The sequence below is a fragment of the Lactuca serriola genome, chromosome 2, assembly GCF_051521515.1.
Source record: "Lactuca serriola cultivar US96UC23 chromosome 2, Lser_US96UC23_V15, whole genome shotgun sequence".
Taxonomy (NCBI): Eukaryota; Viridiplantae; Streptophyta; class Magnoliopsida; order Asterales; family Asteraceae; genus Lactuca; species Lactuca serriola.
Window position 1 is genome coordinate 199487215 of NC_136409.1, and position 26396 is coordinate 199513610.

The window sequence follows — 26396 nt, forward strand, 5'->3', positions numbered from 1 at the left end:
ATATGTTTAGCTTATGTAATGTTATGTGATATGTTTATGCACTATTATATGTTAGTGGGCGAGGCCCTGTGACAGGCGAGGCCTAAGTGAAACAGATCTGTATCCGAGCGGGGCTCGAAGCCAGGCGGGGCCTGGAGCGGCGGGGCCGTTATAGCGAGCGAGGCCCGAAGTAGAAGGGCGAGGCCTAGGATAGCGGGCGTGGCCCAGAATGTGCAGTATGTGTTTTTGCGTGGTATGTGGTAAGGTGGGGAACTCACTAAGCTTCGTGCTTACGGTTTTCAGTTTTGTTTTCAGGTACTTCCGGTAGCGGTGGGAGGAGCTCGGGGTGATCGCATGGCACACACTATAGATTAGTCAGCCTGGGAATGTTTACTCTGATAATAAACAAGTGTTTTGAAAACTTATACTCAGATTATGTTTTGGAATGATGTCTTTGTTTAAAGTAATGTTTTACTAAAAAGAAATTTTTGGTCTTGAATTTTGGGATGTTACAAGTTGGTATCAGAGCCTTGGTTTGAGGGATTCAGGCATACTCTCGGGTGTGCCTGAACTCAAACTAAGGGGTCGGATGAAAAGTTTTCAAAATGTGAAAAGACAGTTTTGTAAAAAGAATTCTGAGAATGAAAAACAGTTTTAGAAAAGCAAAAAGAATCCAGAAAGAAAAGAACTTTGAAAAGAGAAAAGAGGTGTGGTGCATGCAATCAACCGAGCTCAAGTAAGTACCCCAAAATACCCATACAAGTTTATGTTATGATTGTCAGTTGGTAGAACAGCATGCTAGAATAGGACTAAGGATCTAGGGATGATGCCTTATGTGCCTGTTATTTGTGCTTTTGAGCTGCATGATAGTGCTGATTAGACAGTAGTAGGATAGCCTGTCTAGGTTATGCCTGAGTTTATGAGTTTGTGTTGCATGCTAGTCCAGGTTCTTGCTTTGTGTATATAATTGCTTGAGTATGTTATGGTTAGATTTTCCCTTGACCGAATGCTGCTTGCTTTGTGCATTGTAGGATTCTGAGTGATGGGAGTTAGCCATTAGGTGGATACGTTACGTCACATGTGATCAGGGTTGAATAATCTCAGAGTACTGGAATTGATCCTATTGCGCAGCTCTTGTCTGAGTCTAACCGTTGTAGGGACGAGTCCTTTACTTGAAGGATTATCTGAGCCTCGTCGCATGTGATGGTATCTAGGTGATGGCTAATTGGCAACACAAGGAGACCTTCAGCAGCTGAGGACTGGTTTGAGTTGAGTCAGAGGTTTCCTAGGGTAAGCCTAGGATGAGATAGAGTTGGGAGCAGTATTAGTGGATAAGGGACCTGGTGGAGTCAAAGCAATTCCTGAGGAAAGTACGGATAGATGTGGAAGGTAGCATGGGCCCGTACTACTGAAAGCAGAGGATCCGTACTCGATTCAGGAAGGGCAGAGACAAGACCGGGAACCTGGTAGGGCATGTTTGGTCTCGTATCAGTGATGAGTATTCTGATAGTGGTTGTGGTATATTTTCAGCATGGTGACATTGCGAGAGAGACCAGCGGGCGGATCAGGCGCCGGGGAGGGATCAAGCTCGGGTTCAGGGACCGAGCAACTCGAGGAGCGGATGAGGGAGTTGATATCAGCCGAGGTTACGCGCAGTATTCTAGCTCAGACTCCTGTGATCTTTGGCACGGTCAAGGAGGGCATACTGGAGATCTTGGAGGAGAGGCTGGGAGCCTTCCGTACTGAGATGATGGCATTGATGGGAGCGCGTACCTTGACATTTCGAGAGTTCAGAGCCTGCGGGGCACCAGATTATCATGGGGCTAGGGACCCCATTGCTAGCAGCAGATGGTTGGCTTATGTTGCCAACGCTTTCCGTACGAGCAAGTGTCCTGAGGGGGACAAGGTTAGACTCGCCTCCTGTCTTCTGAAGGACAGAGCGACGGATTGGTGGGAGGAGATTGGTCATGCTTTGGGGGATGATGCCGCGTTGGACGCGATGAGTTGGAGCGATTTCTCGGCCAGGTTCAGGGCGGAGTTTTCGCCGATTATTAAGGTGCAGCAGCTGGCACGAGAGTTTCAGGATTTGACGCAGACTACTGAGACTGTGGCGGAGATTACCGCCAAGTTCAGGGAGAGGTCTCTTCTTGTACCGCAGTATGTAGCGGATGAGGAGATGAAGAAGGCTCGGTACCATGAGATGTTGAGGGACGACATCAGGGAGTTCGTGAGCAGGTCCAGCTGTCAGACGCTGGAAGATATGATATCTCGGGCTAGGGAAAGGGAAATTGATTTGGAGCAGATCCGGAAGAGGAAGCCGGATGAGGTTCAGGTATCAGTGGGTTCGGGCAAAAGGCCCAAGGGATCGGATTCGAGATCGAGGGATCATCAGGACCGCAGTTGGTGCGGAAAGTGTGGCAGGGCGCACGGGGGCGCGTGCAGGAGTGGTAGCGGTGGTGAGTCTGGCTGCTTCAAGTGCGGTCGGACTGGTCATTTTAGCAGGGATTGTACTGTTACCGCCGCGCAGGGATCAGACATGATATGTTTTCATTGCAACCAGCGGGGCCACAAGAAGGCCCAGTGCCCCAGTTTGTCTTCAGCAGGACGGGTGATGGCACCCGCCCCTGCAACCTTGAGGATCGCAGATGGCCGTCAGGGCCGGGTAGAGGCACCTGCAGCAGGGAGCAGGGCTTTCCAGATGACGACTTTGGAGACGCGAGCATCGCCGGACGTTGCAGGTATGCAATTTCCATTCTCAATTCTTTTATTTTGTGCATGATTTCATTGTTATGGTTCTGCATCATTATCGGTATGAGTATTTTATTTTGATTGGTTGATTGTGATCGAGTTATATGCCATCTGCATACCTTGGATATTTGTATGGTAGTTAGGGGGATGTGCTCTATTGAAGAAGGTTTCGAAGGATGCAGTAACTGTAGCATGCTTGGGAGGGATTTGGTACGTTTCGCTAGTTCAGAGTGGTGCAGTGATTGTGATGGATTGTCTAAATCCCTAGCTATGGGAGGCTTGGGTTCCTCAGTAGGTGGGTTATGGAATGGTAGTAAAGATCGGGATCTCTTTGAGTATTGAGCAGCAAGGGGTAAGCAGGATCGAAGTGGGGGAGAATCCTCCGGGTGTGCCTAGAGAGGAGCACGCAGACCCAGAACAAGTACGTGACCTCCGAGAGGGAAGAGAAGTAGTTCAACGTTTGATGGATTGAGGATTCCAGGGTTGGGAGTTTGAGAAACTCCATATCAGCTAGTGCGTGGGATGGTATGGTTGGTTATGATTGAGAATTCAGGTTGTGGATCGCCTGAAGGACTCGCGGGAGTCGGAATAAGGATCTTGAGAAGCCAATGGCACGTGGGTGCCTTCGTATTAGCAGTCAGTGGTAGGGAGTGTTGTAAGACTACGGGGCAGCCGTAGCATTCCTTAGTAGTTTCGTTAGCGGAGTCGGGGCGAGGCCCTTATCTCGTAGTGATCAGGTAGGGATCAGGAATGGGTAGTGAATGAGAGTAGTAAGGAGTTGCCTGTATAGCTCTAGAGAGGTGAGACCTTGGGAGAGGCCGCTCCAGGATATAGCTGGGTGAGACCCGTGGGCGAGGCGCGTATGAGATTGGCAGTGTAGATGAGACCTGGGAGCAGGGTTGCTTAGTAGTATGGTTGGGTGAGACCCGAGGGCGAGGCCCGTGAGTTTTAGCAGCGCAGGTGGGACCTGGTCAGGATCTTAGTGTCAAGTTAGGGGATCGGGGATCCCAGGTTTGTAGTGCCTGGATGGCAGGATTGTATGAACAGTTATAGGTGGTCGAGGTTTCTTTGGAAGTCGCTGGGAGCGACCAGTGATGGTGTTGGGACTAGCTACCGGTGGGAACCGGTAATCCAGTCATTGATAGGTTGGTAGGGACCAGGGCGGTCCCAGTTTATCAGGAAGTCAGTCGGGGAATAGTTGAATTGCCAGTCGGTGGCAGTGCGAGTATGCAGAGTATGGTGGAGTTCAGTTAGTGAGTCGAGGGGTGCTCGACACCAAGTGTTGGCAGGAAGGAGTGTCAGTGAGTGCTGACGGTGATGACCCGTTCTGGGAATAGTAGGGAGGTGATGGAGTTAGTGAAGGATAGGACCTTCACAGTGTCAAAGGAAAAGTCGGTTGTGAGGCTTTGCCTTAGGAAGGCGAGGGATTTGCGCAAGGAAAGAAGTAGAGAACCTCTGCGGGTTCAGTGCAGTATTGGTGGAAGACCAGCGCAGGTAGGCGGCTGGTGTTGGGTATTGGAGGCAGACCGTAGGTGGTGGGCCATGGTAAACTTCGAGGACGAAGTTCAGTTTAAGTGGGGGAGAGTTGTAACACCCAGGATTTTGAAAGCCAAGAAAGTAAAGGAAACCCTAAATTTAAGAGGGACTCGACGAGTCAAAGGAAGGACTCGGCGAGTCGGAGCGGGATCCGGGTCGATAAGAAAGTGACCAACTCGACGAGTCGGCCAAGTGGACTCGGCGAGTCTGGTCTTTGCGAGGAAAACCCTAAATCCGGGGCTTGGAACCTATTTAAACGTCTCAATCTCCTTCCTAGGGCTCCTTTACAGCCTCTCACACCCAGAACGCCGCACCTTAAGCCCCCATTGTGTTCATTCAAGCTTTTAGTCATTTTTGAGTGGTTTTAAGGAAGAAGAAGGAGTGGGAATCTTTGAAGCATCAGGGAGTGGCTTTGGATCTGAAGTTTGGGAAGCATTTCAGAGCATTGGAAGGTATCAATTCGTTTCCCTCCTTTAGATCTTCCTTGGATATGAGTTTGGTGCTTTTAAGCCATGTTTAAGGTCAATCTCGAGTTTGAAGTCCAGATCTAAGGTTGCTACCTCAGATCCATGCTTGTTTTGGAATGGAATCCCATAAAGTATCAGCCATTGGGTGGAAATTGGAGCCTCTTGGTCCTAAACCCTAGCTATGGGTGTATTTTGCCTAGATCTCCCTCTCTACACGTAAAGTTTGCAACTTTACGTGGGAAATAGGCTTGGGGAGGGTAGATCTACAGTTTGGAGCTCATGCATGACTCGGAAGTCCTCTGCATGTAAGTGGATCTTAGTGGACTCGACGAGTCCTTCGAGTGGACTTGGCGAGTAGCTTGAAGATGAGGAGGAACTCGACGAGTGGGATGAACAGCTCGTCGAGTCGGATGAAGATAGGCATGAACTCGGCGAGTTGGATGAACAACTCGGCGAGTTGGATGAAGATTGTCGTGTGCTCGGCGAGTCTGTTCTTAGACTCGGCGAGTCAGGTCGAGTGGTCCCAAACCCTTCGAGTTAAGACTCGAGTCAGCGAGTCGAGCCAGGACTCAGTGAGTTGGACAGGACAGGAATCGGGAATCAGTAAACTCGGCGAGTCAGGGGCTGACTCGGCGAGTAGAGTCGCGAGTGGAAGGACTCTGGATTTATGAACTCGGCGAGTCAGTAGGGTGACTCGGCGAGTAGGGTTGACCTGGAAGGTTGACTTTGACCAGGACATTGACTTTGACCAGAGTTGACTTGGTTGACCTTTGGAGGTCAGTTAGACTAAGTGTTGGGTTGTTATTGGTAGCTCGGGGAGCTAGCGGAGCAGCAGTTCGGAGTTAGCGGTCAGGTAGCGGTCAAAGGGGTTAGCAGCAGCAGTTCAGCAGTATCAGGTGAGTTTCCCTTTGTATGAATGGGTCTACGGCCACAATGCCGGCCCATGTAGTTATGAGTAGAAGACCCGGGGGTTAGCCCTAGGCACAGTATGCTAGTATGATATTTGGACGAGGTCCAATGACAGAGGGCGGGTGCCCAAGGAGCGGTTTATGTGATAGTTTATACTTGTTGTCTGTGTGATACTTGTATGTGCCTGGTAGGGAGGTGAGATAGGGCGAGGTCCCGTATCTCACCAATAGCAGAGTGTGGATGGTGTTCCACATCTCAGTAGCAGCAGAGCAGGGGCGAGGCCCAAGTTAGGAAAGGAGTGAGGGTGGGCTGGGCCCGAACCTCACTATCAGCAGGAGTATGGACGAGGTTCCATGACTCATCAGTAGCAGGACTCGGGCGGGGCCCAGAGATAGGCGAGGCCTTAGAGCAAGAGTTGTTAGTATATGTTTAGCTTATGTAATGTTATGTGATATGTTTATGTGCTATTATATGTTAGTGGGCGAGGCCCTGTGACAGGCGACGCCTAAGTGAAACAGATCTGTATCCGAGCGGGGCTCGACGCCAGGCAGGGCCTGGAGCGGCGGGGCCGTTATAGCGGGCGAGGCCCGAAGTAGAAGGGCGAGGCCCAGGATAGCGGGCGTGGCCCAGAATGTGCAGTATGTGTTTTTGCATGGTATGCGGTAAGGTGGGGAACTCACTAAGCTTCGTGCTTACGGTTTTCAGTTTTGTTTTCAGGTACTTCCGGTAGCGGAGGGAGGAGCTCGGGGTGATCGCATGGCACACACTATAGATTAGTCAGCCTGGGAATGTTTACTCTGATAATAAACAAGTGTTTTGAAAACTTATACTCAGATTATGTTTTGGAATGATGTCTTTGTTTAAAGTAATGTTTTATTAAAAAGAAATTTTTGGTCTTGATTTTTGGGATGTTACAGCTAGCAGGTTCATAACCTGTAGGTGTTGTGAACGATGTGTTCACCGGTGTACTCTATCCCCCTCATGGTTGCCTTTAGGATATCTATTGTTGAGGAAACCCCTTAGCAGTAATGTCCGTCCCGATGAAAATCCTAGATTAGGTCCCTTGAGATAGATGTTATTTTAGGGACGTAAAGTGAGGATAACGGGAATGGGTAATCGGGATAGTGATTGGTTGGTGAAATTAAATATAATTTATTTATTGTGGGTTGAAAACCCTATATGCTCACCAGGCTCCCAAGCCTGACCCACTCAGTTTTATTTGTATTACAGGAAGTGGTGCAAGGGCGTAAGATGGATGAATCATCGAGTTGTTTTGTTTACAAGTTTGTATATGTATATATTTGTTGAATGACTTGTAATGTTATCGTTTATGCTTTATGGTCTGTATCGGAACATGACATCCCGAGTTTTGATTATATAATGAAAATGCATCTCTTGATGAAATGCTTTGATAAATATTATTTTATCATGTTTTGTTTTGGGAACAAATTCCGCAACTCTTTTAAATCAAAAGGATTTACTCTGAAATTTTTTAAAAAGCATAAATGAAATCGGTCTTTTCTGGCCGAGATTTTGGGGATGTCACATTTGGTATCAGAGCATTAGTTTAAGCGAACTAGGAATTTGTAGGATTTCTAGACTTAAGCTTAAAATGCTAAGTGGAATTTTGAGATGTGTGTCTGTTGGATTTTAGACACGAGCGCTAGTTTATTTTAGGAAAGTTGCCTAAAATGCTTTTATGTGCTAAATGTTATATGTTGCCATATATGATGTTAATTGTTCGGATCTACGGTTTGTTGCCGACCGGATCTGGAAACCTTATGTGTGTAGGATTCTAAGCGTATGCCTACGTTATTAGAACTAGCATGTAAACGTTTCGGAGTAATAAGGATGATTTGAATATCTATCGTGAATGAAGATCTAAATTTCACCTTATTCGGTGTGTAGATCAATAATGGTGAGAACAAGGAGTGGCGTTGGAAACGCGGATGAAAACAGGAATCAACCGCCAGTGATTAAGCAAATACCTGTTGTAGCAGCAGCACCAGAACTAATAACAATGGCTGGGGTGCAAGCCATGATTCGGGCTATGTTAGCCGAACAAAGGGATGAGATGCGACAGATGTTGCATGATAATAGGGATGAACCTATTATACCTATTGAGGAACCAAGGAGAACGAAGGAACGATCCGGAAGGGAACAATAGTCGCATTATGAGTCAAGTTGCGACTCAAGGAGAACGAAGGAACGATCCGGAAAGGAGAAACAACATGGATGGGCGAATGTACAAGAACTTCTTGGGCGCCAAACCGCCAAGTCTTTCTGGAAGCCCAAAGCCTTTTGAGATAATGGATTGGATCTCCGAAATGGAGATGGTATTTGAAAGTTGCGACTGTAGCAACAAACAGAAGACCGTCTTTGCGGTTAGACAACTGAAGACTGGAGTCTTGATTTGGTGGAAGTTGTTGGTAGATACTATGCCACGAGGAGAAGCCCTGAAAATGTCATGGGAGGAGTTCTTGGAAAAACTAAGGGTGCAGTATTGTTCAGAGATAGATCTGATTGATCTGAACAATGAGTTCCAAAACTTAAAGAAGGGGAGGATGAGCATAGATGACTATGCTACTGCATTCACTGAGAAAATGAAGTTATTTCCATACCTAGTGCCAACGGAACTCTCCAAGATTGAGAGGTTTGCTAATGGACTGCCTGCCGACTTTGGTCCGACAGTCAAAATGGCAACTACTTTGAAAACGGCTGTTCGTGCAACTAAGAATGTGGAGGCCCAGCAGAAGGAAAAGGGTCTGGAAAGGATAGATGTTGGTGAAAAGAGGAAGTTCGATGGAACTTCAGGGTCCAATAAGAAAAACAAGTTCTCGAAGTCTGGTTCGAGAGGAGGAGGAGGTGAAGCGAAATGGTGCGACAAATGTAAGAAGAAGCATCATGGGAAATGTGAGGTAGTGGCCACGTGCTACAAATGTGGAAAGCCAAGGCACTATGCCAATGAATGTACCCTCTCTAAGAAGGTTTGCTATGGTTGGGGTGAGGAGGGACACATGTCGAGGGACTGCCCGAAGAAGAAGGAGGCAGCTAGACCCAACATTCCGCCAAAGCCGAAGGCGAGAGCATTCCAGATGACACTAGAAGCTGCTAAAGATGAAGCTGATGTCGCTTCAGGGACCTTTCTCGTTAACAATTTGCCTGCCCAAATTTTATTTGATTCTAGAGCCAACTACTCCTTTATATCGCATGAATTTGGTAGAAAGCTAGCTTTGCCTGTTGTTAGACTAGATAATGCCTTATTAGTCGAAGTTGTTAGTGGCAAGTTTGTACCTGTTAGCCATCGTATGAAAAACATCTTAATTGATCTGAATGGGAATAAGTTCCACGAGGAATTATTGCCTATAGAACTTAACAGTTTCGACATCGTTCTGGGAATGGATTGGCTTAGCGCCAATGATGCCGAAATTTTATGCAAGAAGAAGATAGTTAAAGTGAACCCGCCTAGGAAAGATTTGTTTACGGTGTATGGGGACAAACATAGAGTAAATTCTGGAATCATTTCCCTAATGAAAGCCAGAAAATGTTTGACCAAAGGGTGTACATCATACTTAGCATTCGTGATTGATGCTAAGAAGGAAAAGAAGGTGATGCAGAATATTCCTGTTGTGTGTGATTATCCGGAAGTATTTCCCGAAGATCTTCCTGGATTACCGCCTGATCGACAAGTGGAATTTCGTATTGACTTGTTGCCCAAAACAACGCCAATTGCAAAAGCACCTTATCGATTAGCACCGATGGAGATGAAGGAGCTGATGATGCAACTTCAGGAGTTATTGGACAAAGGTTTCATTAGACCTAGTTCATCGCCCTGGGGAGCTCCGGTGTTATTTGTGAAGAAGAAAGATGGAAGTATGAGAATGTGCATCGATTACAGAGAGCTGAACAAGGCAACAATAAAGAGTAGATATCCTTTGCCAAGGATTGATGACCTGTTTGATCAATTGCAAGGTTCGAGCTATTTCTCGAAGATCGACCTAAGGTCAGGATATCATCAGCTGAAAGTAAGAGAGCAGGATATAGAGAAGACTGCATTTAGAACTCGATATGGACACTACGAGTTTTTGGTTATGTCGTTTGGACTAACCAATGCTCCAGCGGCATTCATGGATTTAATGAACAGAGTTTGTAATCCGTTCCTAGATAAATCTGTGATAGTGTTCATAGATGACATTCTGATTTATTCGAAAAGCCAAGAGAAGCATGACAGACACTTGCGAGAAGTGTTAGAAGTCTTGAAGAAGGAGAAGCTGTATGCAAAGTTCTCCAAATGTGATTTTTGGATTCGTGAAGTCCAATTCTTGGGTCACGTGGTCAACCAAGAAGGGATAATGGTTGATCCAGTGAAGATCGAAGCTGTGATGAAATGGCAAAAACCGAAAAGTCCCACGGAGAACCGAAGCTTTTTGGGATTAGCCGAATAGTACCGAAGGTTTATCCAAGGCTTTTCTTCGATCGCTACTCCGTTGACAGCTTTGACCCATAAAGGAGCTACTTATGCTTGGGATGATAAGCATAAAGAAGCATTCGAGAAACTAAAGAAGAAGCTATGCGAGGCACCGATACTTTCTCTACCCGATGGAGTTGAAGACTTCGCTGTCTATAGCGATGCATTTGGGGTTGGATTGGGTTATGTTTTGACCCAAAGAGAAAAGGTGATAGCATATGCGTTTCGACAGCTGAAAGATCATGAAAAGAATTACCCGACTCATGATTTGGAGTTGGCAGCGGTAGTTTTCGCTCTGAAAATATGGAGGCATTACCTCTATGGCACGAAGTGCAAACTTTTTACTGATCATAAGAGTCTCCAATATCTCTTTAATCAGAAGGAATTGAATATGAGGCAACAACGCTGGCTGGAATTACTTAAAGACTACGACTGCGAGATACTTTACCACGCCGGTAAAGCTAATGTTGTTGCTGATGCTCTCAGTCAGAAGATCAATCTTGAAAGGAAAAGGCCCAGAGCGTTGAGAATTGAAGTTGTCTCTACTATTTTGGAAAGTATAAAGAAAGCTCAAAGTGAAGCTTCTGAGAAGAATGACCGAAAGGAGGAACGTTTGGGCAAAACATTGGTGTTAGGTGTAAACAGTCATGGACTGAAGGTGTTCCAAGATCGGATTTGGGTACCTAAGACCGGAGGGATAATAGATCTTCTGATGGAAGAAGCTCACAAAACCATGTACTCGATTCATCCCGGTAGCACTAAAATGTATAGGGACCTAAAACCCTACTACTGGTGGACGACGATGAAGCTTGATGTTGCAAAGTATGTGGCTGAGTGTGTGACTTGTGCGAGAGTAAAGACACAACATCAGAAACCATATGGGATTTTAGAACCATTGCATGTTCCTGTGGGTAAGTGGGAGGACATTGCTATGGATTTTGTCACTAAACTGCCCAAAACAAAAAATGGTCACGACATGATTTGGGTGGTCGTTGATCGATTCACTAAGAGTGCGCATTTCATAGCAGCCAAGGAGAAATGGTCTATGGAAAAGCTTGCGAATTCTTACGTGAAGGAAATTGTGAGGCTTCACGGTGTTCCGTTAACGATTGTGTCGGATCGTGATAGCCGTTTCAACTCGAGGTTTTGGAAAAGTCTACAAGAGGAAGTGGGTACCAAGTTGTGTTTAAGTACAGCTTACCATCCGCAGACTGATGGTTAGAGCGAACGAACGATACAAACACTTGAAGATATGCTGAGAGCTTGTACCTTGGAATTCCTAGGTAACTGGGATGAACATTTACCTTTGGTAGAATTTTCCTATAATAATAGTTTTCACTCGAGCATTAAGATGGCACCTTACCAAGCTTTGTATGGATAGAAGTGTCGTACGCCGTCTTGTTGTCTTGCGGCTGGGGAAAAGCAGTTTATGGGACCGGAGATGGTTCATCAAACTGCTGAAAAGTTGAAAATAATTAGGGAAAGAATGTTAGCAGCTCAGGATCGTCAAAAGAGTTATGCTGACAAAAAGCGAAGACCGATGACTTTTGAAATTGGAGATTCGGTTTTGCTTAAAGTCTCGTCGTGGAAGGGACTTATAAGATTTGGTAAAAGGGGAAAGTTGAGTCCAAGGTTTATTGGACCGTTTAAAGTTCTTCAAAGGATTGGGAACCAAGCTTACAAGCTCGAACTACCAGAAGAATTGAATGGAATTCATAACACTTTTCATGTGTGCTATTTGTGGAAGTTTACGGGAGAAGTTCCCGATATAATTCCAATTTCTGAATTGAGAATTGATGAGAACAAAAGGTTGATTGAAGAACCAGAGGCAATTGTTGACCGAAAGACTAAGAAGTTGCAACGCAAGATGGTCGAGTAAGTGCTTGTCCGATGGGAACACACGAACGGGTCGAATCTCACCTGGGAGACGGAGAGTGACATGATGGGTTGCTATCCGCAGTTGATTGTTGATGTGTGATTCCGGGGACGGAATCATTCTAAGGTGGAGAGAATTGTAACGCCTGTGTTTCTGGGCCTGTCATTAATGTTGATATAATAGTCTAGGTTAACCTTTGTAACCCGTTTTGAAATAATAGAAGTGTATTATTTGAGTATTATGTGCTTTGTGTTTAATTGCTTAATTATGTGGTTTGATTAATTAAGAATAAAAATAAGCGTCAAAATTAAAGTGTAAAATAAGTTTAATATCTTTGGATAATGTTGTAGTAGTGGAAACGAGGTTTCCGAGTATATATATATATATATAAATATATATATATATATATATATATATATATATATATATATATATATATATATATATATATATATATATATATATATAGAACGCCCAAATCTGACTTCGTATGAGGAAGTTATGATTTTCTGAAGTTTCGACTTAGCAGTATGCAGCCTGAAATACTCGACTTGAGATCGAGCGGTTTTTAGCCGAAGCAATCTAAACGAGGATCGAAGGTCTCGTTGTTGGTATCGAAGCGATGAAAAGTTAGGCAAGAACGGACGTCAAACGAAGAAGTTATGAATTTATAACGAAGTTTTTCTTTCCCGGCCTATTAAAAATAAATAATAAAAATAAAGTCAAAATTAGCCGACAGAGTCTAAACGAAAGTTGTAGAGAGTAGTCTCACCTTCGCGTGGATATAAAGAACGTCGAAAACGGAGTTCGTATGAAGAAGATATGAATTTTCGAAGTTTATTAAATAATTAATAATTAAATGTAATTATTAAATCCGGCATTATCCGAAGAGGAGTCATCGGACTCATCCGAAGTACGCCTAGCGTACTAGCGTACGCCCTGCGTACAGCGAAGCATGACACGCCTCGCACTCGAGTTCTTCGGATACGTAAGCAATGACGATTCTGAGGCAGTACGCCCCGCGTACTCCGAGGCTCCAGCCTCCTATAAATAGGATGCGAGGGCAGCCGACTCCTTTGCTATTTTTCTCTCTTCTCTCTCCCTTTTTGCATCGATTGCGTGCCAGAAGTACCCCGAATCCCCGGTAATATTCACGAGTCCCGAAGCAAGATCCGAAGCCCCGAGAATCCCGAAGAGCGTGATTCCCGAGCCGAAGTTCTGCCCGCGAGAAGTTCGATTTTTATAGAGATCTTCCAGATTTGCTGAGGATTACTACTTCTACAAGCCGTAGTGCTGTCTGATCGTCTTCTGATCAAGTGAGTGTATACTACCTTTCATAAACACGATAATAATACAAGTATGGTTTGAGTGTATTAAGTATATTGTTGTTTATGTGTATAATTTTGTTGTTATAAGTGTGAATGTATATTCATTCTCTACTATCTCATAGATCTGATTTACTTTCTATGAAGTTCGTGTTATGTGGGTGTGCCTCATCTGTTATGTGGAATATGTATTGAATGAAAATGATATACAGGTTTTAAACTATGTATGAAAATATATATTTTTATCTACTAATATGTTGGGTAGAACATGGGTAGATAGTTGGTGTGTAATAAACAGATGAGAGGCCTCGATGTTGTTGTTGTTGTTGATCTAGTTATTCAGCAGAGTATGGATAACGACCACGGACTCTTTCTAGACAGTCCTGTGGAACGCTAGCAGGTTCATAACCTGTAGGTGTTGTGAACAATGTGTTCACCGGTGTACTCTATCCCCCTCATGGTTGCCTTTAGGATATCTATTGTTGAGGAAACCCCTTAGCAGTAATGTCCGTCCCGATGAAAATCCTAGATTAGGTCCCTTGAGATAGATGTTATTTTAGGGACGTAAAGTGAGGATAACGGGAATGGGTAATCGGGATAGTGATTGGTTGCTGAAATTAAATATAATTTATTTATTATGGGTTGAAAACCCTATATGCTCACCAGGCTCCCAAGCCTGACCCACTCAGTTTTATTTGTATTACAGGAAGTGGCGCAAGGGCGTAAGATGGATGAATCATCGAGTTGTTTTGTTTACAATTCTGTATATGTATATATTTGTTGAATGACTTGTAATGTTATCGTTTATGCTTTATGGTCTGTATCGGAACATGACATCCCGAGTTTTGATTATATAATGAAAATGCATCTCTTGATGAAATGCTTTGATAAATATTATTTTATCATGTTTTGTTTTGGGAACAAATTCCGCAACTCTTTTAAATCAAAAGGATTTACTCTGAAATTATTTAAAAAGCATAAATGAAATTGGTCTTTTCTGGCCGAGATTTTGGGGATGTCACAGCAGTCAATCGTTGCGTAAGAATATTTGTAATCTGCAAAGAGGAAGGAACATAAGGAAGGAAGATAGTGCCCTTCAGGAGATAATGTTGTGTGAAATGACTATCAATCTCAATGTGCTTTGTGTGTTCATCAAAACATTGAATTCTTGGCAATCATTATCGCATTCTCCTTCTCATAGTATAAAGGGGTAGGCTGAGAGATGTGAATGCGCATATCATCAAGAAGCCAACTCAACCAAACAATCTCACAAGTGGTGATATCCATGGCTCAATACTCATATTATGTAGAAGATTGAGAGACAACATATTGTTTCTTGCTTTCCCATGATATTAATGAATCTCCAGGAAACACAATACCCATCAGTGGACTTACGATCATAAATATGACTATCCTAATTTGCATCACTATAGGCACACAACTCAAGAGAAGATGTAAATGGAAACACAAGAGTGTGGAACTGAGTACCACGTAGATATCTCAAAATACGAAGAATAACTCCCCAATGAACAGTAGTAGGAGTAGTGGAAAACTGGCTAACCACATGAACTGCATGAGCAATATCCGATTTAGTGATGGTCAGGTAAACCAAGCTCCCAACAATGGTACAATAAAGGCTTGGATCCGATAATGGGACGCCATATGTGACAACCCGTTATTTTCATTATTGTAAAAGTCAAACTACGTCAAACTTATTGTTTTGATTTACTTATTTAGGGTTAGATTGATTAGCTATATGTGTTTAAAAGCCTTTTATTAGAAGTGTAATGCTTCATCCGAGAAGTCTCGCATGGGCCACAAACCTTCGGTTCGCAGCTGAGAATCCTCACATAGCTTAAGACTTCGGACCGATAACTCCCTCCGGACCGCAAACGTGCAAACTTTCCGTTTTCGGTTGAGAACACTCTTCTGACCGCAAACCCTTGGTTTCCGGCCGCAAACCTTGTTCTTATCCTATCAGTTCGCAAATCCAGTGTCCCATAACGATTTCGGCCCTATACATATGCGGGGGACCGAAAACACATCCTCACTTCTACCATTCCAGCCGAAAACACCCTTTTTACTCTCAAGAACATCAACCGAAAAACCTCATTCTCTCTCAACTATCATCAAAAATCCTTTGTATCTCCTTCGGATCTTGATTAGAACATCAAGTGTTCTTCATTTCATCAAGATCCTCAGCCGAAAACCCTTAAATCTCCTTAGTTTCAGCAAAAACACCAAGATCTTCATTGGGCCGAAAACCCAAAGGGCTGGCCAGAAACTCATTGCAGCCTTCCTAAATCGCTTCTAACACTCTCATTTGTAACTGAAACTTACAAATTAGTCTATTTCCTTAACGTACTTGCGATTATATTCGCTAATTGTATACACATATATTGCGTGAAATGCTTTTAGGACTTGTTTCTACCTCGAGATCTTACTTGTGGAAACAAACATCCTATATCGAACCTTCAAACGAATCACTCACATAAGGTGAGTTCATACCCCTACAATTTACCTTTTTCAATGTTTTTAAGGGGGAATACAAGTAGAACACAATTTAATTGTGTTAACTCTTACATGTGAAAACAAACAAACGAGGGATTTCTTATGTTTTTAAATATTGTTAAAATCATTCAAAACTGTTTTAAACTATTTTAGATTTCTGTTTATATCAAAATCATATTCATTTGTATATTTATGTATAATCATGCTTTAATGGACTTAGGACTATTGTTAAATACCGTAACTCCTATTCCTTGTTTGGTTGTGGGCTTAGGGTAGGATCATTAGTCCGACTGTCGACTAAATCATTATTATACATGCTAAATATATACATGAATATTAAAATCTCATTTTTCAAAGACATACTTAACTCAGTTGCATTTGTTGGGCAATTGAGTCTTTTCCCCAAATCATTACAGTTCAAACAAAAAATACTAGTAAACTAAAATAGGTATACTTTAGAGAATCAGTTCATACTATTTTGTAGATCAGTGAAACAATACATGAATTAATACCTTTATACTACAACATTTCATTACAAAGTATACTATTCATTTACAAGAACAAGAAGGAACTTACATACTATATGTGAACAAGTTAACTAGAGTGTGAAATACTATTTCATGGCATAACAATATTTCTGACATCCCCAAAATTCACGACTAGAAAAGACCAGTTTAATTTATGCTTTTAAAATAATTTCAGAGTTTTGCGGAATTTGTTCCCAAAACAAAATATGATAAAATAAGATTTACCCAAGAATTTCTTAAGGAAATGTATTTTCATTATATAACAAAACTCGGGATGTCATGTTCTCATACAGACAAAAGCATAAATGGCACATTATAAGCCTACACTACTGACCTATAATCAAAATATCTTGTTAAGTCGTACAACTTACGCTCTGGTGCCACTACCTGTAATACAAATAAAAACTGAGTGGGCCGGGTTTGGGAGCCTGGAGAGCGTATAGGGATTTCAACCCACAATAAATAATTATTTTAATTTCATCAACTAACAATAACCCAATTACTCATTCCCGTTATCCTCACTTTACGTTCCTAAACAAGGGTCCTAGCCAAAGGATTTTCATCGGGGCGACAACACATGCTTCGGGGGTTCCTCAGCAATATAAGTCAAACAAGGAAACCATGTGGGGGATGGAGTATAGCAAATGAGCACCGAATTTCATTAACACCTACAGGTGGCGAGCCTGTCAGCATTCCACTAGACTATCTAGAAAAGTGAGTGAGTAGGTACTTTCTTCTAACACATAAATATGAAGTATTTGCTATGAAATATGTGCTATGTGTTATATATTGTTTGTTTATATGAGACATAGTGCCTATTGTGTAAGCCCTGGTGACTATGAGACGTAGTGCCTATTTTGTAAACCCTGGTGACTAAGTGACGTAATGCCTATTGTATAAACACTGGTGACTATGAGATGTAGTGCCTATTGTATAAACCCTGGCGACTATGTGGCGTAGTCCCTATTGTATAAACTGTGGTAGCAAATAGTTTTTGTGCCAATCCCTTAGGTCAATCCTTAGGAATGAATGAATGAAGGATAATTGACTCTTAGGGTAAAGCTTTAAGAAACAAAAGGAGATAATGGGGATGGGTAATTTGGGTTGCTTGTCTGATGATTAAATATAATATCTTACAGTGGGTTGAAAACCCTATATGCTCACCAGGCTCTCAAGACTAACACACTTAATTTTCTTTGTATTATAGGTAATGAAACAAGAGTATAAGTTGGTGGACTTAACGAGAGATTTTGGATTATAGGCCAGTAGTTATAAATAACTATTGTAAGGTCTACTCTACAATGTTTATGCTTTTGGTCTGTATCTCCAACTTCAAAAGTCATCGATCTTCGCTTGTTGTCAGCATAGCTCTTTTGACGATCCTGAGCTGCTAACATTCTCTCCCTAATAATTTTCAACTTTTCAGCAATTTGATGGACTATCTCGGGTCCCATAAACTGCTTTTCCCCAGCCTCAAGCCAACAAGACGGCATACGACATTTTTGTTCGTACATAGCTTGATAAGGTGCCATATTTATGCTCTAGTGGAAACTATTATTGTAGGAGAATTCTACCAAAGGTAAATGTTCATCCCATTTACCTTGGAATTCCAGGGTATATACTCTCATCATATCTTCAAGCGTTTGTATCTTTCATTTGCTCTGACCATCAGTATGTGGATGGTACCCAATTCCTCTTGTAGACTTCTCCAAAATCGCGAGGTGAAATGACTGTCACGATCTAACACAATCGTTAATGGAACACCGTGAAGCCTCATAATTTCCTTCACGTAAGAATTTGCAAGCTTATCCATAGACCATTTCTCATTGGCTGCTATGAAATTCGCACTCGTAGTGAAGAGATCAACGACCACCCAAATCATGTCGTGACCATTCTTTGTTCTGGGCATTTTAGTGACAAAATCCATAGCAATGTCTTCCCAGTTACCCATAGGCACAGGTAAAGGTTCTAAACTCCCGTATGGTTTCTGATGTTGTGCCTTGACTCTTGCACAGGTCACACACTCGGCCATATACTTTGCAATATTAAGCTTCATAGCCGGCCACCAGTAGTAAGGTTTCAGGTCCCTATACATTTTAGTGTTGGCAGGATAAATTGAGTACATGGTTTTGTGAGCTTCTTCCACTAGAAAATCTCTTATTCCTCCTGACTTAGGTACCCAAACACGATCTTGGAATACCTTCAGTCCATGACCGTTTGTACCAAACACCAATGTCTTGCCCAAACGTTCCTCCTTCCGGTCATTCTTTTCAGAAGCTTCCTCTTGAGCCTTCTTTATACTTTCGATAATGGTCAAAACAACTTATATCCTCAATACTCTTGGCCTTTTTCTTTCAAGATTGATTTTCTGACTGAGGGCATCAACGACAACATTAGCTTTATCGGGCTGGTAAAGTATCTCACAGTCGTAGTCCTTGAGTAACTCTAGCAGCGTCTTTGCCTCATATTCAATTCTTTCTGACTAAAGAGATATTGGAGACTCTTATGATCAGTGAAAATTTTGCACTTCTTGCCATAGAGGTAATGCATCCGAATCTTTAGAGCAAATACTACCACTGCCAACTCCAAATCATGACTGAGGTAGCTCTTTTCATGCTCCTTCAGTTGTCGAGATACATATGCAATCACCTTTTCTGTTTGGGTCAAAACACAACCCAACCCAACACCAGACGCATCGCTAAAGACAGCGAAGTCTTTAAATCCATCGGGTAAAGAAAGAATCGGTGCCTCACATAGCCTCTCAAATGCTTCTTTGTGTTTATCACTCCAAGCATAAGTAGCTCCTTTGTGAGTCAAAGTTTTCAATGGAGTAGCGATCGAAGAAAATCCTTGGATAAACCTTCGGTAATATCTAGCTAATCCAAGAAAGCTTCAGATCTTCGTGGGACTTTTCGGTTGTTCCCACTTCATTACAACTTCGATTTTTGCTGGATCAACCATTATCCCTTCTTGGTAGACCACGTGACCCAAGAATTGCACTTCTCGAATCCAAAAATCACATTTGGAGAAATTCGCATTGGTTAATCCAAATGACGTAACCAAAAACTCGTAGTGTCCATATCATGTTCTGAATGCAGTCTTCTCGATATCCTGCTCCCTCACTTTCATCTGATGATATCCTTACCTTAGGTCGATCTTTGAAAAATAACTTGAACCTTGAAGTTGATCAAACATGTCATCAATCCTTGGCAACAGATATCTATTCTTTATCGTTGCCTTATTCAGCTCTCTGTAATCAATGCACATCCTCATACTCTCGTCCTTTTTCTTTATGAATAAGACCAGAGCTCCCCAGGGTGATGAACTACGTCTAATAAAACCTTTGTCCAATAACTCCTGAAGTTGCATAATAAGCTCCTTCATATTTGTAACGCCTGTGTTTCCGGGCTTGCCACTTTTAGCAATGTAATAGTCTAGGTTAACCTTTGTAACCCATTTTGAAGTAATAAGATCGTATTATTTGAGTATTTTGTGTTTTGTGCTTAATTGCCTAATTATGTGGTTTGATTAATTAAGAATAAAAATAAGCGTCAAAATTTAAGTGTAAAATAAACTTAATAACTTTGATTTATGTTGTAGTAGTTGAAACGAGGTTTCCGAATATATATAGAACGCCCAAATCTGACTTCGTATGAGGAAGTTATGATTTATCGAAGTTTTGGCTTAGCAGTATGCAGCCTGAAATACTCGATTTGAGATCGAGCAGTTTGTAGCCGAAGCAATCTAAATGAGGATCGAAGGTCTCGTTGTTGGTATCGAAGCGATAAAAAGTTAGGCGAGAACGGACGTCAAACAAAGAAGTTATGAATTTATAATGAAGTTTGTCTGTCGCGGCCTTTTAAAAATAAACAATAAAAATAAAGTCAAAATTAGCCGACAGAGTCTAAACGAAAGTCGTAGAGCGTAGTCTCACCTTTCCGTGGATATAAAGAACGTCGAAAACGGAGTTCGTATGAAGAAGTTATGAATTTCCGAAGTTTATTAATCATTTTGTATCTAAATTTAAATCAAAATTCGGAAGCCTTATCCGAAGGCGAGTCATCGATCTGATCCGAGGTACGCGCCGCATACTCGAGTACGCCCCGCGTACTCCGAAGGTGTCGACATCGCAGCAAGTGGCTTCGGATGACGCATGCGCTTACGAACTTGGAGCAGTACGCCCCGCATACTGTTGTACGCCCCACGTAATTGAGGCTTCCAGCCTCCTATAAATAGGATGCGAGGGTTCCAGGTTCATTTGCTAATTTCCTCTCGTTTTTGTGCCGAAGCTCTGCGCGTAAACCCCCGAAGCCATCCCGAAGCCCCGATAATATTCCCGAGCCCCGAGGCAAGTCCCGAGATCCCGAAGATCCCGAGAAGTGCGGTTTCCGAGTCGAAGTGTTGTCCGATCATCTTCTGATCAAGTGAGTGTATACTACCTTTCATAAACACGATAATAATACAAGTTTGGTTTGAGTGTATTAAGTATATTGTTGTTTATAAGTGTGAGTGTGTAGTTATCTTCTTCTAACACATAAATATTAAGTATCTTCTATAAAATACGTGCTATGTGTATAGTATATTGTTGTTTATATGTGTGAATGTGTATTCACTCTCTTCTATCTCATAGATATGATTTATTCTCTATGAGATATGTGTTATGTGTGTGTGCCTCATCTGTTATGTGGATTATGTGGTGATTAAAGCATGCTATACAGGTTTTCAAAACTATGTATAAAAATGTATATTTTATCTACTAATATGTTGGGTAGAACATGGGTAGACAGTTGGTGTGTAATAAACAGATGAGAGGCCTCGTTGTTGTTTGATTTAGTCATCTAGCGGAGTTTAGATGACGACCACTGGCTATTCTAGATAGTCTTGTGGAAACATTAGCAGGTTCGCCACCTGTAGGTGTTAATGAACTCGGGTGTTCATTTGCTGTACTCCATCCCCCTCATGGTTGCCTTATTTGACTTATATTGCTGAGGTACCCCCGAAGCATGTGTTGTCGCCCCGATGAAATATTCTTAGACTAGGTCCCTTGTGTTAGTTTTTTTAGGGACATAAAGTGAGAATAACGGGAATGTGTAATTGGGTTATTGTTGGTTGGTGAAAATTAAATATGATTATTTATTGTGGGTTGAAAACCCTATATGCTCACCAGGCTCCCAAGCCTGACCCACTCAGTTTTATTTGTATTACAGGAAGTGGCGCGAGGGCATGAGATGGATGAACCATCAGTTGTTTTGTTTACAAGTCTGTATATGTATATATTTGTTGAATGACTTGTAATGTTATCGTTTATGCTTATTGGTCTGTATCGGAACATGACACCCCGAGTTTTGATTATATAATGAAAAATACATTTCTTTTATGAAATGCTTTGGTAAACATTGTTTTATCATGTTTTGTTTTTGGGAACAAATTCCGCAACTCTTTCAAATCAAAAGGATTTACTCTGAAAATATTTTTAAAGCATAAATGAAAAACGGTCTTTTCTGGCCGAGATTTTGGGGATGTCACAGTTGGTATCAGAGCATTAGTTTAAGCGAACTAGGAATTTGTAGGATTTCTAGACTTAAACTTAGAATGCTAAGTGAAGTTTTGAGATGTGTGTCTGTTGAGTATTAGACACGAGCACTATTTTATTTTAGGAAAGTTGCCTAAAATGCTTTATGTGCTAAATGTTATATGTTGCCATATATGATATTATTAGTTCGGATCTATGGTCTGTTGCCGACCAGATCTAGAAACCTTATGTGTGTAGGATTCTAAGCGTACGTCTACGATATTAGAACTAGCATGTAAACGTTTCGGAGTGATAAGGATGATTTGAATATCTATCATGATTGAGGATCTAATTTCACCTTATTCGGTGTGTAGATCAAAATGGTGAGAACAAGAAGTGGAGTTGGAAATGCTGACGAAAACAGGAATCAACCACCAGTGATTGAGCCAATACCTGTCGTAGCAGTAGCACCTAAGCCAATAACCATGGCCGGTGTGCAATTGATGATTCAGACGATGTTGGATCGTCAGATGGATGAAACTAGACGGTTGCTTCAACAAAATCGTGAAGAACTGTCGATTCGTGTGGAAGAGCCTGAATTAAATGAAGGGCACTCGGAAGGTGGAAACTTCAGTGGGTCTGTTGGTCCAGCCAACCCACCGATAGTTAGGCAAGATAACCGTGAAGGAAGGAATGATGGAATGGGATGCAAGTACAAGGACTTTTTGACTTGCAAACCATCGACCTTCAATGGAAAGGAGGATCCGATTGGGGTTATGGATTGGATCTCCGAAATGGAGCTAGCCTTCATGACTTGTGGCTGCAGAGGTAAATTGCAGACTATCTATGCCGTTCGTCAATTCCGAGGTGGAGCCGTTCGTTGGTGGAACACTCTAGGGAAGACTTTAAGCCCTAATGAGCCACTGCAATTGTCATGGGCAGAGTTCTTGGTGCAGTTCAAGCGCAAGTTCTACTCGGCTCAAAATCTGTTGGAGTTGGAGAATAAGTTTTTGACATTGACGAAAGGCAGCATGTCAGTTGATGAATACACCAATAGCTTCACCGATAAGATGGATTTTGCTTTGCGCATCGTTCCAGATGAGCTGACAAAGGTGGACCGATATGCGAAGGGACTTCCATGGGAGTACGAGGTGCCAGTACGTCTGGCACTTACTCTAGAGGCAGCTATCTGGGCTGCCAAGTCTGTTGAGAACATGATAAAGGGGAGAACCACTGTCAAGGTTGAGGTTGGTGAGAAAAGAAAGTTTGAGGGAACATCTGGTTCCGGTAAGAAAGGAAAATTTTCGAAATCTGATTCGAAAAAGTTTGGGGGAAAAGGAGGCGAAGCAAAGTGGTGTGACAAGTGTAAGAAAAAGCACTTTGGGAAATGTAGCGAGGATGTAACCTGCTACAAGTATGGAAAGGTTGGACATTTTGCCAATGAATGTACGAACAACAAAAGGATGTGTTTTGGTTGTAATGAAGAGGGGCATATTTTGAAAGACTGTCTGAAGAAGAAGGAGGCAGCTAGGCCCAACATTCCACCAAAGCCGAAGGCGAAAGCCTTCCAGATGACACTTGAGGCTGCGAAAGATGAAGCTGATGTCGCTTCAGGTACCTTTCTCGTAAACGAATTACCTGCTCATATATTGTTTGATTCTGGAGCCAAATACTCCTTTATTTCGCATGAGTTTGGTAGAAAGCTAGCTTTGCCTGTTGATAGACTAGATAATGCTTTATTAGTCGAAGTAGCTAGTGGCAAGTTTGTACCTGTTAGCCATTGTATGAAAGACATCTTAATCGACCTTAATGGGAATAAGTTTCACGAGGAATTATTGCCCATCGATCTTAATGGTTTCGACATCATGTTGGGAATGGATTGGCTTAGCGCCAACGATTGTAACGCCTGTGTTTCCGGGCTTGCCACTTTTAGCAATGTAATAGTCTAGGTTAACCTTTATAACCCATTTTGAAGTAATAAGATCGTATTATTTGAGTATTTTGTGTTTTGTGCTTACCTGCTTAATTATGTGGTTTGATTAATTAAGAATAAAAATAAGCATCAAGATTTAAGTGTAAAATAAACTTAATAACTTTGATTTATGTTGTAGTAGTTGAAACGAGGTTTCCGAATATATATAGAACGCCCAAATCTGACTTCGTATGAGGAAGTTATGATTTATCGAAGTTTCGGCTTAGCAGTATGCAGCCTGAAATACTCGATTTGAGATCGAGCGGTTTGTAGCCGAAGCAATCTAAACGAGGATCGAAGGTCTTGTTGTTGGTATCGAAGCGATAAAAAGTTAGGCGAGAACGGACGTCAAACGAAGAAGTTATGAATTTATAACGAAGTTTGTCTGTCGCGGCCTATTAAAAATAAATAATAAAAATAAAGTCAAAATTAGCCAACGGGGTCTAAACGAAAGTCGTAGAGCGTAGTCTCACCTTTCCGTGGATATAAAGAACGTCGAAAACAGAGTTCGTATGAAGAAGTTATGAATTTCCGAAGTTTATTAATCATTTTGTATCTAAATTTAAATCAAAATTCGGAAGCCTTATCCGAAGGCGAGTCATCGATCTGATCCGAGGTACGCGCCCTGTACTCGAGTACGCCCCGCGTACTCCGAAGGTGTCGACATTGCAGCAAGTGGTTTCGGATGACGCATGCGCTTATGAACTTGGAGCAGTACGCCCCGCGTACTGCTGTACGCCCCGCGTAATTGAGGCTTCCAGCCTCCTATAAATAGGATGCGAGGGTTCCAGGTTCATTTGCTAATTTCCTCTCGTTTTTGTGCCGAAGCTCTGCGCGTAAACCCCCGAAGCCATCCCGAAGCCCCGGTAATATTCCCGAGCCCCGAGGCAAGTCCCGAGATCCCGAAGATCCCGAGAAGTGCGGTTTCCGAGTCAAAGCTCTGCCCGCGAGAAGTTCGATTTTTGTGAAGATCTTTCAGATCTGCTGAGGATTACTACTTCTACAAGTCGTAGTGTTGTCCGACCATCTTCTGATCAAGTGAGTGTATACTACCTTTCATAAACACGATAATAATACAAGTTTGGTTTGAGTGTATTAAGTATATTGTTGTTTATAAGTGTGAGTGTGTAGTTATCTTCTTCTAACACATAAATATTAAGTATCTTCTATAAAATACGTGCTATGTGTATAGTATATTGTTGTTTATATGTGTGAATGTGTATTCACTCTCTTCTATCTCATAGATATGATTTATTCTCTATGAGATATGTGTTATGTGTGTGTGCCTCATCTGTTATGTGGATTATGTGTTGATTAAAGCATGCTATACAGGTTTTCAAAACTATGTATAAAAATGTATATTTTATCTACTAATATGTTGGGTAGAACATGGGTAGACAGTTGGTGTGTAATAAACAGATGAGAGGCCTCGTTGTTGTTTGATTTAGTCATCTAGCGGAGTTTAGATGACGACCACTGGCTATTCTAGACAGTCTTGTGGAAACATTAGCAGGTTCGCCACCTGTAGGTGTTAATGAACTCGGGTGTTCATTTGCTGTACTCCATCCCCCTCATGGTTGCCTTATTTGACTTATATTGCTGAGGTACCCCCGAAGCATGTGTTGTCGCCCCGATGAAATATTCTTAGACTAGGTCCCTTGTGTTAGTTGTTTTAGGGACATAAAGTGAGAATAACGGGAATGGGTAATTGGGTTATTGTTGGTTGGTGAAAATTAAATATGATTATTTATTGTGGGTTGAAAACCCTGTATGCTCACCAGGCTCCCAAGCCTGACCCACTCAGTTTTATTTGTATTACAGGAAGTGGCGCGAGGGCATGAGATGGATGAACCATCAGTTTTTTTGTTTACAAGTCTGTATATGTATATATTTGTTGAATGACTTGTAATGTTATCGTTTATGCTTATTGATCTGTATCGGAACATGACACCCCGAGTTTTTATTATATAATGAAAAATACATTTCTTTTATGAAATGCTTTGGTAAACATTGTTTTATCATGTTTTGTTTTTGGGAACAAATTCCGCAACTCTTTCAAATCAAAAGGATTTACTCTGAAAATATTTTTAAAGCATAAATGAAAAACGGTCTTTTCTGGCCGAGATTTTGGGGATTTCACAATATTCATTGGCGCTAGTCGATACGGTGCTTTTGCTATTGGCGTGCTTCCTGGTAACAAGTCTGTTCTGAACTCCACTTGTCTATCAGGTGGTAATCCAGGAAGATCTTCGAGAAATACTTCTGAATAATCACACACCACAAGAATGCTCTGCATCTCCTTTTTCTCCTTCTCTGCATCAATTACGAATGCCAAATATGATGTACATCCTTTGACCAAACACTTTTTGGCTTTCATTAGAGAAATGATTCCAGAATTTTCCCTGCGTTTGTCCCCATACACCATAAATGACTCTTTCCCTGGCGGGTTTACTTTTACTATCTTCTTCTTGCATAATATTTTGGCATCATTGGCGCAAAGCCAATCCATTCCCAACACGATGTCGAAACCATTTAGCTCGATAGGCAATAATTCCTCGTGGAACTT